Source organism: Marmota flaviventris, chromosome 4, assembly GCF_047511675.1.
Source record: "Marmota flaviventris isolate mMarFla1 chromosome 4, mMarFla1.hap1, whole genome shotgun sequence".
NCBI lineage: Eukaryota > Metazoa > Chordata > Mammalia > Rodentia > Sciuridae > Marmota > Marmota flaviventris.
In genome coordinates this window covers 317,205-332,801 of record NC_092501.1, presented here as the reverse complement: position 1 = coordinate 332,801, position 15,597 = coordinate 317,205, and the positions used below count along the sequence as shown (strand labels likewise).

Genomic DNA, 15,597 nt, shown 5'->3' with positions numbered 1-15,597 from the left:
GAACTTAAAGGAGTTGTTATGTTTGTTCATAAAAAAAAATGAGAGGATGGCTGGTTCAAAGGCACATTACAAAACAATGGGAAAACTGGGCTTTTCCCAGGAGGCTTTGTGGAAAACATCAGAGGAGATAAACACTGGGAAGATTTAAAATCACATCACACAAATGAAGAGCACAAAGCAATCTGATGGAAAGAGCACATGTGTGGACTTCCAGAAGGTCAGGAGCTGAGCAGAAAGTTGGTGTGTGGCTCCCGAGTCTCAGCAGTCACACCAGCCAGCAAAGCGAAGCAGGTGTCTGGGTTTCACCACTCAGTTGGGATTGTAAGGTGTGCCTTGTGCTGAGAAACCATTTTTATGTTTGTTTTGTTTTGTCTTTACAATGTATAACTAAAATGGTCAATTGTTTACAAGGCTTAGCTAATGTATTTGCTTCTTTTAAAACTGAAATTTTCTTGTAATAGATAAACTCTTTGTATTATGATTTTAAGAAACTGATTTATGAAATGAGAGCCAAGGATAAGCTGGATTATCTCCTATTTAAAGCAAGACATTCATTGTGCTTTAGAATCAAACTTCCCTCCCTCATCCCTGTTCCCCATTATTACATTTTGCTTCCTTAAGACAGAACTCTTAGTTCTCTAATTTGGGTTTTCCTCTTTGGGAAACTAAAAATACAACTTAGTCACTATCAGTAAGGGCCAGTGGTAGGGAGAAAAACTCAAGAAAAGAAAAGTTAATGATTCTTTCTTTCTAGTTTGATCATGAGTCAACCTGAAGACTTAATCCTCAATTTAATTTTATAGGTTTTTAATTTTTCTAGAATGAAACCAATGAAGTGATGGAAAAAACAAAGCACAAGCATTGATTAGAGATGTATTCAGAAATAATATTTAGTTTTATAACAGAAGCAGCTCAATTCATTGGTTGGAAAGTAGGCAATATTAATCTTATACTTGCTGTTAGAGAATGGCTATGAAATGTAATTTCCATTTTACCACACAAACTGCATGTCCAGAACATTTGTGAGATGTGGTGGTAAGTGATGCGCTTGTGTTTGAGTCAAATGCTGAAGAAACAATGTGAAAAATTTACATTCATCCATTGTGTCTCTTTCTCAACCACCTTGTATGTCCCACAGTAATACGGATGTGCATGATGTATATATTTCTTTGAAGTTTTCTGCTGAGGTTAGTTTGCATTCAGAACTGAGTAATACAGGAGATGTAAATTCACCAGAATCCTCTACCCCAAAACCACTCCTGACCAAAGTCTGCTGAGCACACTTGCTCCCTTCCTCACTAAGGTGTCCATCGGCCATCACAGGAGTCATGAATAAAAATGCTCTTTGTGTTCTCAGCAGACAGAAGGAAAGGAAGAGTTTATCCAGGAGCTGTTCCATGGAAGCTCTGGAAGGCTTGGAGAGAGCCAGTGTGCCCACCCCTACAATTGTGGCAGGATCCAGCTGAGCCTACCTTTTTATATTTATATCCATTCTTTGTCATTGTCCTCTTCCACCAATTTCATTATGGTGCCATACAGTCATGGGGTTGTGAAGTCCTGAGAACAAAAGGAGGGAAAGCAGCCTGGTAGTGAGGCACTTACCACAGTTTTCCCATGGGAATTAAGTACTGAAATAACAAATTTTAAAAAAAGAAAATTAAGAATTAATAATTAGAAATATAAATATGGACTGAAAAGTCTTCATCCAAGAGCAGGAGGGTTCATCATCTTAAAAAAAATGTAGAATGTGGGGCTGGGGCTTTAGCTTAGTGGTAGCAAACTTGACTGGCATGTATGAGGCCCTGAGTTTGATTCTCAGCACCATATATAAAAAAAATAAAATAAAATAAAGATCTATCAACATCTAAAAAAAATGTAGGATGTGGTTGAAAATGAAATCATAACCACTGATTTGATAAAACACTGTACATTATGTTCCTTTGTGTTGAAGTAAAAAAAAAAATACTGGGATATCCATGTAATATATGAAGTTTGGTGAAATAAACAAGTTAGGCAAAAAAGCTGATGCCAGCTTTTATCTGTGTAAGTTGACATCAATGTGTCATAATATTCTTTATTTTAGGAAATTAGTATACTTTATAAAAAGTTTAAAAGGTAAAAGATTACTACATGTTGAGTTAATTTTCACCTGTCTTTTCTTCATATTTTAAGCTATGTGATTGAAGTATTTCTTTTAATAGTTTCCTACTATAAATTTGTCTAAAATTTCATCTGTAAATAGATCATTAGCTAATATCATTTATGGATTTTCTATTGGTTGTTTGAAGACAATAGATGCATTTTGTCAGAAGGGCTTGTTACATAGTCATACGGCAATAATAAAATCATAATTTATCCTTCCTTTTTATATTAATAATTTGAGGACTAGATAAAATGTTTCAAAAGTAAATTTTGATGTTCAACCTTAAAAAAATAACTTTTGAGGGACAGAGAAAAAATACTTGCCTTAAATTGATAATACAGATAAACAAATATAAAATGTATGAAATATTCATTTACCACAGCTTCTAATTAGGCACAAAGATAAATATTTTCACTGTGTGTCACATTTTGCCTTTAATCTGGGGTATAGCCATTGGGCTCCCCATTCTGTACACGTGTGCTGCTTCATTTTCTCATCAATCATTTTCCCCTCTTCTCTCTGGTAGCCTTCCAATATAATCAATACTATACATTCTGGAAATCTCCAAAGGTGACTGCCAAAGAGAAGAAGGAAGCAGGATAAGAACTGATGGGTGAGTTAGAGAACTGACCCTTATTAATCATGCAAGCTTCTGCTTGAGATAACCAGGATCCAGGATGCACATAGTCCAGCTGGATATGGGCTGGTGCTCAAAATATATTTTCATAATAAAAGGACATTATAAATACATTAAACACAAAATAAAACCAAGACTGTCTTCTTCATAAAAGGAATATTCTAAGGGTAAATCTGATAAACTGATTTAGATACTGTACAACTAACTCCCAGACTCTGGATAAGCTGTTTCTAACATATCCTTGGAATGATTTCAGACTGACATTCATTAATTTCTTTAAAGTCAGCATATTTAGATAGCTAAGTTCATGTTTTCTATATAAACAGACCCTCTGAGCATGAATCCTGGCCTAACTACTTACCAGTTCTTAACTTTCTAATTTTTTTATTTCCTTCCCTTAAAAAGACACTATAATAATTATACCACCTATATGGCTGTTGTTAAAAATAAGGAGACAGTGTACATGAAAAGCTTATCATGATATTAAGAACACAGTGAGAATTTAAAATAAGCAAGGGAGCATCACTTGTCTCATGTATGATGAATTCTCTCCAGTTGAGGTACGTGAAGCACCACTCATTTCTTAGCAATGGTTTTTACCTGTATTCTATTTTGACAAATCATAAAAGAACACAATTCTGTGATTATATACCTGCTCATATCATCCAGAATGTTCTAGCATTTTCTTGGAAATTTCTAGATAAACGTTCACACACTAGGGATTTGTAAACTCTTTTTTGCCTTAACTCCAATCAAACTGTTCAAGTATGGACTGCCTGAACAGCTTATGATCTCTTAAAGATCCTCAAAACCCACACAGGTTTGGATTAACTTCATCCTGCCAAGCCAACTTCATGTTTCCACAGTGACAGGCCTGCTGCAGGGACTCTCAGAACATGTGAATCAGTGGGAAAAAACCTGCCAGTGAACCTCAAAAGCAATGCTCTGAGACTTGGCTTCTGACTCATCTCTCTGGGCCACACCATTCTTCCCACAAAAATATAATATAAGAGCTGTCAGTAAAAGATTTATTCTGTCCAGGGAAACTTGAAGCCATATAAGTCAGAGCTTTGTGACACTGTCTACTTTCTCTCAAGAGCATCAGAATAATTTCCACAACTTTGTACCATTTAAAGTCAACTATGAATGGATGTGTAACTGATGTGATTCTGCAATCTGTGTATGGAGTGAAGGTGGGAGTTCATAACCCACTTGAATCAAAGTGTGGAATATGATATGTCAAGAAATTTGTAATGTTTTGAACAACCCACAATAAAAAATTAAAAAAAAAAAAATAAAGTCAACTATGGAATGTATACCTCAGATCAAATCTATACTCCTCCAAATAACCTTGACATGTTTACAGTTATATTCACTATAGCACTGATGCTGATTCTTTTTTCTGCTTCCTAAAAATCAGGATGTACACTGGAAATAAAGGGTCCTGTTTATTAATCAAAGCCAACTGAATGGCTCAAACCAAAATGACCCCCAGCACCTGCACAGCAGAGAAGGCCTAACATTTGTAAACATCCATGATGGAAGCTCCAACCCACAAGCACATGCACAATATCAATTTTAGTTTTAAATTTTTCCTCCATTCTCATTACTGAGAAAGTTTATATTTAGAACTTTATTTTGGGAGAACTTTTCTTGCCCTCACTGTGACTGTGCTCCCAAATCATGGAAGAAATCTTAATCCTCACAATGAGCTCTCCAGAATGCCCAGATCACAGTAGAACATCCAGCTTGTCACTGTGGCTGAGTACGGATAGCCACTTGCCTCTCAGGGTGCACAAGGCATTCACTCTCAGTCACAGTGATTCTGGCTGTGTACATGTCTGGCCCAGCTTCCCAGAAGAATGCGCCAAGCAAGTAGACAGGTGTTTCATGCTTGCTTTATGGAGACACCAGTTTCATCCAGACATGTGGACTTTGGCAAAAGCAAAAACTTTCAGCTAGCATCATGGCCATGTGCCTCCTCTTTTCAAAACACAAACTGGTTACCCTTCTCATTCTGACAGACATCATGCAACCTTAGGAAGAGAAAAGTCTCTAAGCTAACCTCAATGCAGTGTATCTGGCCTGCTGGCACCGGAGAGACCATGTAAAACCAGTTAGGTTTCCTACCAAGGTATCCATCAAACATTTGGCTTCCACAGATGTGTCTGCCTAATTCACTTAAAAACCTATTGCAACAACTTCCTTGCCTTGGCAACCACCATTCCTCCTCCTGGCCCACCTACTCTCCCTTCCACACAGCTCTTTCCTTGTCATCTGGCATGGACCTCATGGTCATTATTGTAAGCATGTTCTTAGCAACACCGCAGCTGCCAGACCTCTCTTCCTCCCTCACTGGCAAAACCCCAGTCCAACCGAGTTCCCCTTAGCACACACACACCACCTGGCTCCTGCTAAGGCCCCACCACAAGGCCCACGTGTGCTTCGGCAATCTCACCACAGTTCCCAGACCAAGGCTCTCTTCTTTCTCTGGGGTAATTTTATGCCTAATAGTAAAACTTAATAGAAGAGTGACAGCAACCTGAAAAGAAGCAGGACCATGGGGGACCCAGACCTCTCAGGAATGAAGGTTTGCACCTTCTGTGGTGAGGCACTCCATGACCAAGGATAGCTATGAGGTGTGAGGTGTGGTGAGAATGAAGAGTGTAAGCACAGGCCACAGCCCCGAGACTAGTCACATGGGGACTGCAGTAGGGATGACATCAGATAAGCAGAGCAAGTGACAGAGTTATGGACATTTCAGCCATCAACTGCCATTCCTGCCCTCTTTAACAAAAACTACTTCCACATTTGCCACGGGGGCCAAAAGAGCCACCAACAAGCCCCCTCAATGCTTCACCCTCCTTGCTCTCATACTGCCATGAAGTTCAGATGAGAAAGAGAGGGACCTGAAAATCAGAGGCCCTCAGACCTTGGGCTCAGGGCCAGCTCACAATTCCATTGATGGTTAGGTTGCACCCAAGTGGAAAAATGAAATCAACAATCATAGGCTAATTCTATGGCAACCGCTAACTAAAAGACTCAGAAACAATCAGACATCAATTGGGAATTTCCCATAGCATCCACGAAAGCCTCTGTGATAACCATATCTCCCACAGATGCAGACACTGCCTGAGAAACTGCCAGGAGCACAGAGTGCTCTTGCTATCTGGAGCACTCTGATAATTCATTGCATGGAGCATGAAGTTTGAGAATATAAAAAGTGAATCAATTTCCTGCCAGTTCCAGTTGGATTGGGAAGCTGAATGTCATTTTGTTGGTCTCCCTTCAGAAATGGAGCAGAGGAACAGGCATAGAGTCCTCATCCATCTTCAAGATACAGGCTTCTAAGTTCTTTCTAAATTGAAATCACTGGTGGAAATAGACAGTAAAATTCTGAATGATGGCTCATTGCCCAGAGGTAAGGGGAATTCACCCCAGGAAGAAACCAGACTCAGGGATCATAGTTTGTGCCAATCCTCTGCAATTCAGACCTGGCACCTGAGAGCACAGCAAATGCAGAGCATTTTCCAGGAGCTCCACTTTCCAGACACCACATGGGTGGTCTGCCACTTGGGCAGTGCTAGCTAAAGAGCAGCACTGTCCCTGGCCAGCAAGTCCTCATCTGGCAAAAACATTCCACAGCTGTAGACTCCTCCCAATACTGTTCCAGTTTTTCTTGTACATCCCAGCCTATTTTGATCAATTTGTCACCAAGCATATGGGGGAAATGGCAAGACACAGGGTACCTGGTCTTTGTTTCTGCCAAGAGAATATTTAAGAGGCTGGATCTTCCCTTCTGCCTCAGCTAGACAGCATCTCCCTTGTGAATTGGGGAAAGGGTGTGCTGGCTGGGTCAGGGGCTAGACAGAAGAGGATCTCCTCCTGGCCTCAGAGAAGTGAGCATCTTGCAACCCCCTTCAGGAGTCCCCTTTCCTGGACATAGTCCCATAAGGGAGCTCATGACCCAAGGCTGGATGCCCAAGCATGACCAGCAGGACTCTAAACAATTTTAGGAAATAAAGTATGGAACAAAAAGTTTCCACCTTTGTCCAGGAAATGGCTTAGAGTAGGCAGAGAGGGACACTGGGAAAGGACACCCCACAGTGGGGTGGGGGAAGGACAAGCCAGGTCAGCATCGTGTGGGTGCTTTGTAGTACTTTTCCATTTGCTGAGTGGTTTTGTAGATATTGTATCTCATTTGAACAGGGTGAAAAAAGTCAGTAAATGTGATGTGGAATCAGATAAGCCCAAATTGGGTAAGATGAAGCCTCATGCTCTCAAGTGCATGCTGTGGAGATGAGTCAGTGTTGGGAGGTGGCCATGGAGTGTCACCATCCAGCACTGTCAGAGTCATCCCAGGAACTCATGTGTGTCCACTTTACAGCTTACAAGGATTGATGAGTGCATAATTTCATAATAACATCACACAAAAGCTATAGAAACTTCTCACAACTTAGAAGTCTGAGGCCCAAAGATGTTAAACAGTTTCTCACAAACCGAAAGTTCTGAGAGCCAAGGCCCACCAAGACTTCTAACTTTATTCCCAGGGAAAAGAACTTGAAGGACAAAGGGGTAAGTCTAGAAGCATAAAAGGGTGAAGCCAATCCCACTGAAGACAGGGAGCAGAGGACACGGAGCCAGCTGTCCAGCAGGGGTGCTTCTTGGGGACTAGAGATCTCTTCTAGTGGCAGTGATTTGCACTCTCATGGCAGCAGAGCAACTATCATCCAACACACCTTGGCCACCTGTTCTCTCTGGTGTTCAGAGATGGCAGAAAACCTGGGAAACTCTGGGCTCAGAGCTCCTGAAGGCATGGGGAGAGGAGGGAGACATCCAGAATGCAAGTCTTCAGCTTCCTCTCAGCACCTCCCTGCACCAATGTGTATAGTCCACAGTTGCCTGTGTATGGGAACTTAACAATGAAGCTGGACAGAGGAGGGTAGAGAGCTGGAGGAGCCTCCCCCTGGGTGTCTGAGCTCACAGAAGGTGCTGTGGTCTCTTAGCCAGCCCTGATCCCTTCATGCTCTCACAGGTGGGATTTTGCATGGATGAGCCCTTCAGTGGTGGCACCAGGACATGAGATAATACTAACTCATTCCTGGCACTAAAGGACAGGAGCCTCCCTTCTCATAGTTCAAGAAAGCATAGTAACATGCACAAGGCCCTGGGTTCAATTCTCAGCAAAACAAACAAAAAATTAAATAAAAGAATTTTTTTGGACTGGGGATGTGGCTCAGGCGGTAGTGTGCTCGCCTGGCATGCATACGGCCCGGGTTCGATCCTCAGCACCACATACAAACAAAGATGTTGTGTCTGCTGAGAACTAAAAAATAAATATTAAAATTCTCTCTCTCTCTCTCTCTCTCTCTCTCTCTCTCTCTCTCTCTCTCAAAAAAAAAAAAAAAAAAAAAAAGAAAGCATAGTAAAGCTTGACCCAGGGCCAGCTCTGGGCAGGCACCAGGGAGGAGATGGGCACCAATGTGGCTCAGGAAAAACCATCAGTCAATACCAAGTACTCAGTCCCAACTGGGTCCCTGTCATCCCAGGAAAATATAGGCATCAGCTTCAGAGAAACACAGCTGTGAGATTTGGACAGGGAAAGTGGAGAAAGCACTGAGTAGAGCACAGAGTGAGGCAGATGTGCAGAACAGAGGCTGAATATTCAGAAGCCGCAGCCTAGTGTGGTGCTTCTGAAAAGAAGGAGAACAGCAGGGACTTTGGTTTGTACTCTGTGTGCTTTGTTTTGTGGGAACTTTCAGGATGTGACTTGTTCACATGCCACTCATGTGATGATATAGCCAAGTGAAACAAGCAATGAGGAGTAAAAAAAAATAAAAATAAAAAAATAAATAAATTTTTCAATGTATTTTCTTATATGGCTGGATTATATTGATACTCTTTTGATTAAAAAATATGCATTTTCAAAAAAAAAAAAAAAGCAATGAGGAGTGAAGTCACTGTTGCACATGGAACCTTCTGGTGCTGAGCGACTCATTGGTGGGTCAGGAACACTAAGGAGAAATCCTCTTCTCCACCATGTGCCTGATGGCTCACATGCGCTTCCTCTGGGCCACTGCCCAGAGCTTCTCTTGTAGCTGTGGACCTCTCCAAGGCAGAGGAGGGCCTGTTTGCTGTATCAGGAGTGATTTTTGGCAGGGCCCAGCCCCATCCAGCAAACCTGCTGAAGGAGAGCAGAGGGAGACAGCGCTGGCCTTCTCCTGTGCTGAGTGCTAGAGGTGCACCCACAGCAGGCCACTCATGATTGACAGTGCATTGCCAAAACCATCGACCCAAGAGTCTCTTCATAATGCCCCCGCTGCTTCTGTCTGGGCTCTCCAAACAAGACTTTATAGCACTCCACCTTTCCACATAGTTAAAAATACATAAATCTACAAAGAAAAGCCTCCCTTCAAAAGGAATTTGCATCCTTTTGTGTGCCAAGGCTGGGCATCTTGGACACAGCTTTTCATCTCTAATTGTCAGATCCCCTCTGGTAGGCCTGTCTCCCTTCCTGTCATGTTGTGCACTCCACCACTCCTTCCCGCTGTCTACTGCATGGGTGACACAGGGGCTCAGAGGTTGATCCCTGGGTGTTTAGAGCCACAGACCACCCTTTCCAGGGACAAATCACCTCCTGCACTACCCAGAGCCCACAAATGCTCCCCTTCCTGTGTCTTCATGAGAAGCCCAACTGCCTCAGATCACACCTGACTCCCTCTGTGTGCCTCTGCCTCTCTCCTCTACTCTCCATTCCCACTCTCTCCACCCGCTGGCTGCTGGGCTGGCCAAGCAAGTGGACTGCTCCCTGCCCACACTGCTCCCTCAACAGGGAGCTCTCTCCTAATCCCCTATCTACAGCTGCTCACCTTCTCACCCTCACCAGGGCTCACATACAACCCTCTGTGCCAGCCACCAGGTCTCCATGAACAGTCACTTCGTGTCCTCTGGAGTTTCCTTGTGGGATGTGCAGGTCCCTAATGAGCACAGGCTGGTACTCTGCTGCGTTAACCCACAGCATACAGTGCACAGCAGTGCAAAACATATCAGAGAAACAGAACTGGAAAAACTTTTAATTTGGGGCTCTATCAAGCTCTGTTAAGCAATACATTACAATAGAGTTTTTAATTGATTTTTTAAAAAATACATGAAGGGGAATGCATTAAAATTCTTACTACACATATACACCACAATTTTTTATGTCTCTAGTTGTATATAAAGTATGTTCACACCAATTTGTGTCATACATGTACTTTGTGTAATAATGTCCATCATATTCCACCATCCTTACTAACACCCTGCCCTCTCCCTTTCTCTCCCACCCCTCTGCCCTATCTAGAGTTCCTCTATTCTCCCATGCTCTCGCTCCCTACTCCACTATGAATCAGCCTCCTTATATCAGAAAACATTCAGCATTTGTTTTTTTGGGATTGGCTAACTTCAATTAGTATTATCGTCTCCAATGCCATCTGATTACCTGTAAATGCTATGATTCTATTCTCTTTTATTGCTGAGTAAAATTCCATCGTGTGTATGTGCCACATTTTTTTATCCGTTCATCTACTGAAGGGCATCTAGGTTGGTTCCACAGTTTAGCTATTGTGAATTTTGCTACTATAAACATTGACAGGGCCTCTGTGGTTATGCTGGAAGGATATCAGCCCCTGACAGTGAGCCTGGGGCCAGCTCCAACCCCATCTCTCAAGACCTGGCTTTGAACAGAGAACACAAGCAGCCCAGACCATATTCCCGCCCCCCGAAAAAATCCACAATTTTGCAATGATCAGTTTCTCTGGAATAACCACAAACTTCCAGTTGCCTGAAGATTAACCTACTGTGGCAAATTACCCAGGAACCTAACTTCTTCCTGTAACAGGGTATCACATTTATGGCAATAGAGACTTGGCATCTCAACCAGCCGTGTTGTATTAATGGATATCTAGCCCATGTCATGCCATTTGCAAACTGCTTACACCTTGTATTATTTGATGGAGGCATGAGTTCCTGCTGGGTTTAAGAGCTTTGGGGGCAAAGTTTGGTGGCAAGGTTCTGGATTATTTGGGGGAAAACAAGAGACAGAGGGAGGGTGTGCAGCTAGAAGGCAATTACTAAATGTGTGGCACAGATATTGGAAAGAAATGGAATTCTCAGGTGTTTGCCAAGTAAGACAGGAACTGCAAGATTGAATAATTGTTGGGGAGGGGAAGACCAGAGAGGTATGACTCTGAAGGTGTTTTCCCTTTTAGAAATTTTTTACTGGGATAAATTTCATCATCCTAAAGTACACAAGTGACTAAGCAGTTTGTAGTATACTCCTGGCCTCTGGACAACCATCACCATGTCATATTTGAAATACTTCCATTACCTCCGAAAGAAGACGTGCAGTTTCTGCAGTCACTCCCAGAAACCTCACCCTCATCTCCCAATAGCTCCCCTACTTTCTCTCTGCATGAATTTAGCAGTTCTTGACATTTCCAATAGAGGGATTATACCTATGAATTCTCTTTTTTTCCACGTGTACAAATTGCAGGATCACATTGGTTATACATCCATGTGTATACATACAACAATCCTAGTGTCATACCCTATTTGAGTCAAATGTATGATATGTCAAGATCATTGTATTGTCTTGAGCAACTAATAAAAAAAGAGAGAGAGAGATTACACCTATTCTTTGATAGAGGTGTCTTTCTTTAGCTCAAGGTGTGGAGGAGCCCTGAGGGGCACGTATCACAACTGACTTCCTCTAAAACTGGAATAATCCATATTCCACCTCCCGCATCCTCTCCATTGTTCTCTCCATTCTTTATTTGGGTTGTTTCTGCTTCTTAGGCTTTGTGGACAACTGACGTGGCTCCCTGCAGCTGCATAGCCAGCCTACTGGTCCCTGTGGTGAAGTAAAGTGGCAACAGAGCAGTGGAGCAAGGAGTGGTGGCCTCAGTGGGGTCCAGGTGGTGAGCAGGACCTACAGCCATGTGAACCCACCATGCAGGCTCTCTTAATGACAGCCCAGGCCAGTCAAGCCATGCCCACCTGTCACCCTTGGTCAGCCAGGCCTGGGCCCGATACTGAGGCCTGTGGCAGAAGCCTGCTTCCTGCAGTGGTGCATTCCCATTCCAGCACCTAAACCTTCCCCTTCTGACCTGCCCTGAGGAAATGAAAGTTGGCAGATCTGAATGGAAGTCAGGACTCCAGAGCTGACCAATAGCATTATTGCCTTTCCAAGCTCTCATTAGCATAAGTTTGGACCAATAGCAATAACCCAAGAGCTATATACACCCTGAAACATGCCTTCCCTGACAAATCAAATCTGCTGTTGCTGTCACCAGCATCTTCTGTTTTATGACAAGTGTTTGGTTTCCGATCTTCAATAAATGCTATGGTTACGTTGATTCATGCTGGTTTGTGGATTCCATTCATCAAATACACAAGACAAAAAGCCCAAATAGAAAAAACTGGTGGTGTGCTTCTGGGGTCTGCTGCTGCACTTCTTGGCTCCACCTGCCAACAACCATAGGGAGCTTGGTTTTGTCTCAAATCCATGGTTTTGTAATGTAGCTATGGACTTCACACACACATTATTATCTCATTGTGTGCTTTTAGTCCTCCAGAGTGTATACTTAGAGGGGACTTGTTGGGTTATGTGGCAACTCCCCGTTCCACTCCTTGAATAGTCTCCCCTGATGTGACATAATGAAAAACAGGAGTAATGGAGGTGGGGCATCTCTGTTCTCCTTGGTGCCACACAGCCCCATGCGCCTACCTGTCTGAAGGTTCTTCGAACTGTAGCTTTTAGGGTCAACTGGAGGTTCCATTGTGTGGGTGTGGATGAGGACTCACTGGCAGAAAGGAATATCAACCCCTGTCTCCCTCTCTTCCTAAAGATCCAGGAGTGAGCTCAAAGTTTCACCCTCTGATTACATGCTGGCCACCTTGGCACCCAGCCTGGTCTTCCAAGGCTCCTCATGATTGTGCACTCAGGTAAGGCTGACAGGGTGTACTGAATAAGCAGCCAGTCAAGCACTGTGCCTTGACACTCCTTTGTAAAGGGAAAGCATGCCCCATGGTGGAAAAGGCCAAGGCACACCGGAGACTGCTGTAATACAATCACTCTGCCTCTGCTCTCACCACCATAGTGCATCTCCCAGGACTGCTGCAAGGGCCCCTGCTGCCCCAGCACCAACTCTGGTCCTCCCACCATCTGCTCCATTCAACAACCAAAGTGGTTCCTTCAAAACCTATTACTTCATGTCACTCTCTAGTCAGAGACTCCCAGGGACTATGTCTCCCCACCACAACACAGTGCTCACAAGACCTCTGAAGAACAGAACCATCTGGCCCTCACTGCCTCTTACCCATTCTGGGCTGTCTCTGATTAACCTGCATGTTGCCCTGGCTCCTCTTGCTCCTCCAGCACTTCATGCACTACCTCACTCAAGAGCTGCACAGGCTCCCAAGGTCCCCTGACTAGCCCTGTTAACCCCAGAACCCTTGCCTTTACAATTGTGTCCCACAGAACACCCTGCCACCAGCACTGTGTCCCCTAGGACCACTGACTCTAGCATTGTGCCCCCAGGACCCCCTGCCTCCAGCACTGCCTCCACAGGACCCACAGTCCTCTTACACCTCTCTTCAGGTTTCTGCTGTTATCATCTATCATCATATCAGGGACACCTAGAAAGTGTTGAGTTCCTGTCTCAATGCCCTCTCTGAATCTTCCTAGGTCTGACTATGTCCTTCCAAGTTCATGTGCTGGAAACCTCATTGGGAAACAGTTCTAGGAGGAGGAATCTTTAAGAGCTGACTGGTCTGTGCAGGCTCCACTCTTCTTTCTCTCCTTTAGCCTTGGCCTTCCCAGTCGCAAACTGAGAGGCAACTAAATTTATTTTCTTTATAAATTATCCAATCTGTTTACATGTTGTTACAGCAGCACAAAATAGACTAAGAATCACTTAACCTGGCTTCAAAGTACTAAGCAGTACAGAAGACACTACCCTGTTATCTGTATGCTTACTTAGGCCTCTGTCCCCAGAAATGAGAGCAAGGACTTTGTTTTATTACTGCATATGTCCATCAGTGTCTGGTGGATGTTCAGAAAATATTTGTTGATGATTTAAGTCCCTCTATGACTGATATAGCCATTGTCACTCTGTATATAAAAAAAGAAAAGAAAGAAAGAAACAAAAACACAGGAAGCCTAATGGGCACAGCAAGTTCCTTATTATTAAGTGTGACCTTCAATGATAAATAAATGCAAACACACAACACAGATAGCTTGACAAGACAGGAGAAAGTACAAAATAAATAGCCACCATTAAGACTGCCTTGGTTGTCTAGACATCCTGGGGTAGTGAGAGCTTATGGTCAGACTGTCATATGTCCCCTGTGACTGAGTTAATGTCAGCCCCCACTGGCCTGAACCTAACTATAAGGACAGCTTCTTCCACTCAGACCTACTCTCTTAAGGAACTCCATGCACACATCAAGCAGCTGCGTTCTCACCAGGCTCTGATTCCCTTTTTTGTGTGGGTCATAAATACTGCCCTGTGGAATGTAATGTAATTTTGTTAACTGGAGATAGAGTCTTTTAATTCCCATAAATTAGACCATAGCCAATGATTCTGGATGTGGCCCAAAGCCATTAATTACATGCCAGTGAGGAGGTAAAGATTTGGGAGGAACTGTTGCAGTTGCTAATGGTTAAAGCATCTTCTTTTCCCCTCTGAAGTTCTCACCTACTCACTCAATGAAACTCTGCACATTCACAAAACTGTGTAACTAGGAATGTTATCAAATATCACTAAACATGTTATTTATTGTGACTCTAACAGGAAGAATCTGTTAAACTGGACATTTCTATCTGTCCCATGAAGGTCCAACTTGAGGTATGCAGAATGAAAAAATGGAAAGCATGTAAATTTGGCAGTCTGAAGACAGTTCCTCAGGTTCTATAATCCTTACAGGTTCTAAGCCAAGTGTGGAGATGTACACAGCAGGATGAAAACAAGGGGCCCTGACCTTCCTGGGGCCATGGTGGGAACACGCCTTCTGAAAACATTCTAAGATCCCTGTGCCCTGTGTGCTGGAGACTTTTTACTGTTCTCTTCTCCAGAGTCACAGGCACCTTGTGCCTGGCTCACAGCTCCTCAGGAAGTATTCCTTGAGTGCCAGCACCTGACAGAGGCTCGCCTGCTGCTGATACATTAATGGATAGTGGTTCTCCAGGTGCCTGGAGCCTGCCTTGCCTGTTCTCTAGTCCCTTCCTGCACAGGGAAGGGAGTGTCTACACCTTTGAAAGGATGCTGCTAGTGTCCAATCCATGTCCTGTGTACTCAGCAAGAGAACTCTCCAGAAGTCACCTGAAGACAGGTAGCCACTCTGAACCTATTTCCTCAGATCCCAAGCAGGAGGTGGAGTGGGAAGCCTTGGGTCCTTCTAGTTCCAGTCATCTCCAATAGGAACCATGCAAATCCAGACAGTGAAGAGGAGCATTAATGGTTCTTATTAGCCATGAAATTAACAAGATAGACTGACTGGTCAAGGAGTAACATGAGAAAGATATCAGCTATGACATTCTGAGAAAAACACAGAAAACAGATACTTTCTTTATATATAAACAATGGAAAAAGATGCTAACTAAAGAAGATCTTCACAATAATTATAGGGATGGTTCCTCAGGTTCTAGGATCATTACAGATTGTAGGCCAGGTATGAAAACACACATGGAAACTATATAAAACTTAATTTTAAAAAAATTGTGGACACACCCAACATTCTGTTATATTTGTCAATGGCAGAGAGGACTAAAATGGGTCCA

The 15,597-nt window shown here is 43.2% G+C and overlaps 1 long non-coding RNA gene across 1 annotated transcript in view; it reads right to left on the bottom strand.

Annotated features, from left to right (window-relative positions):
- Nucleotides 1-553: 553 nt before the first annotated feature.
- Nucleotides 554-15,597, bottom strand: part of LOC139705394 (uncharacterized) — an 88,895-nt gene continuing 73,851 nt past the window's right edge. Inside the window, exon 6 of the long non-coding RNA XR_011707261.1 lies at nucleotides 554-1,557. This is a non-coding gene — a long non-coding RNA (uncharacterized lncRNA). The remainder of the gene's footprint in view (nucleotides 1,558-15,597) is intronic.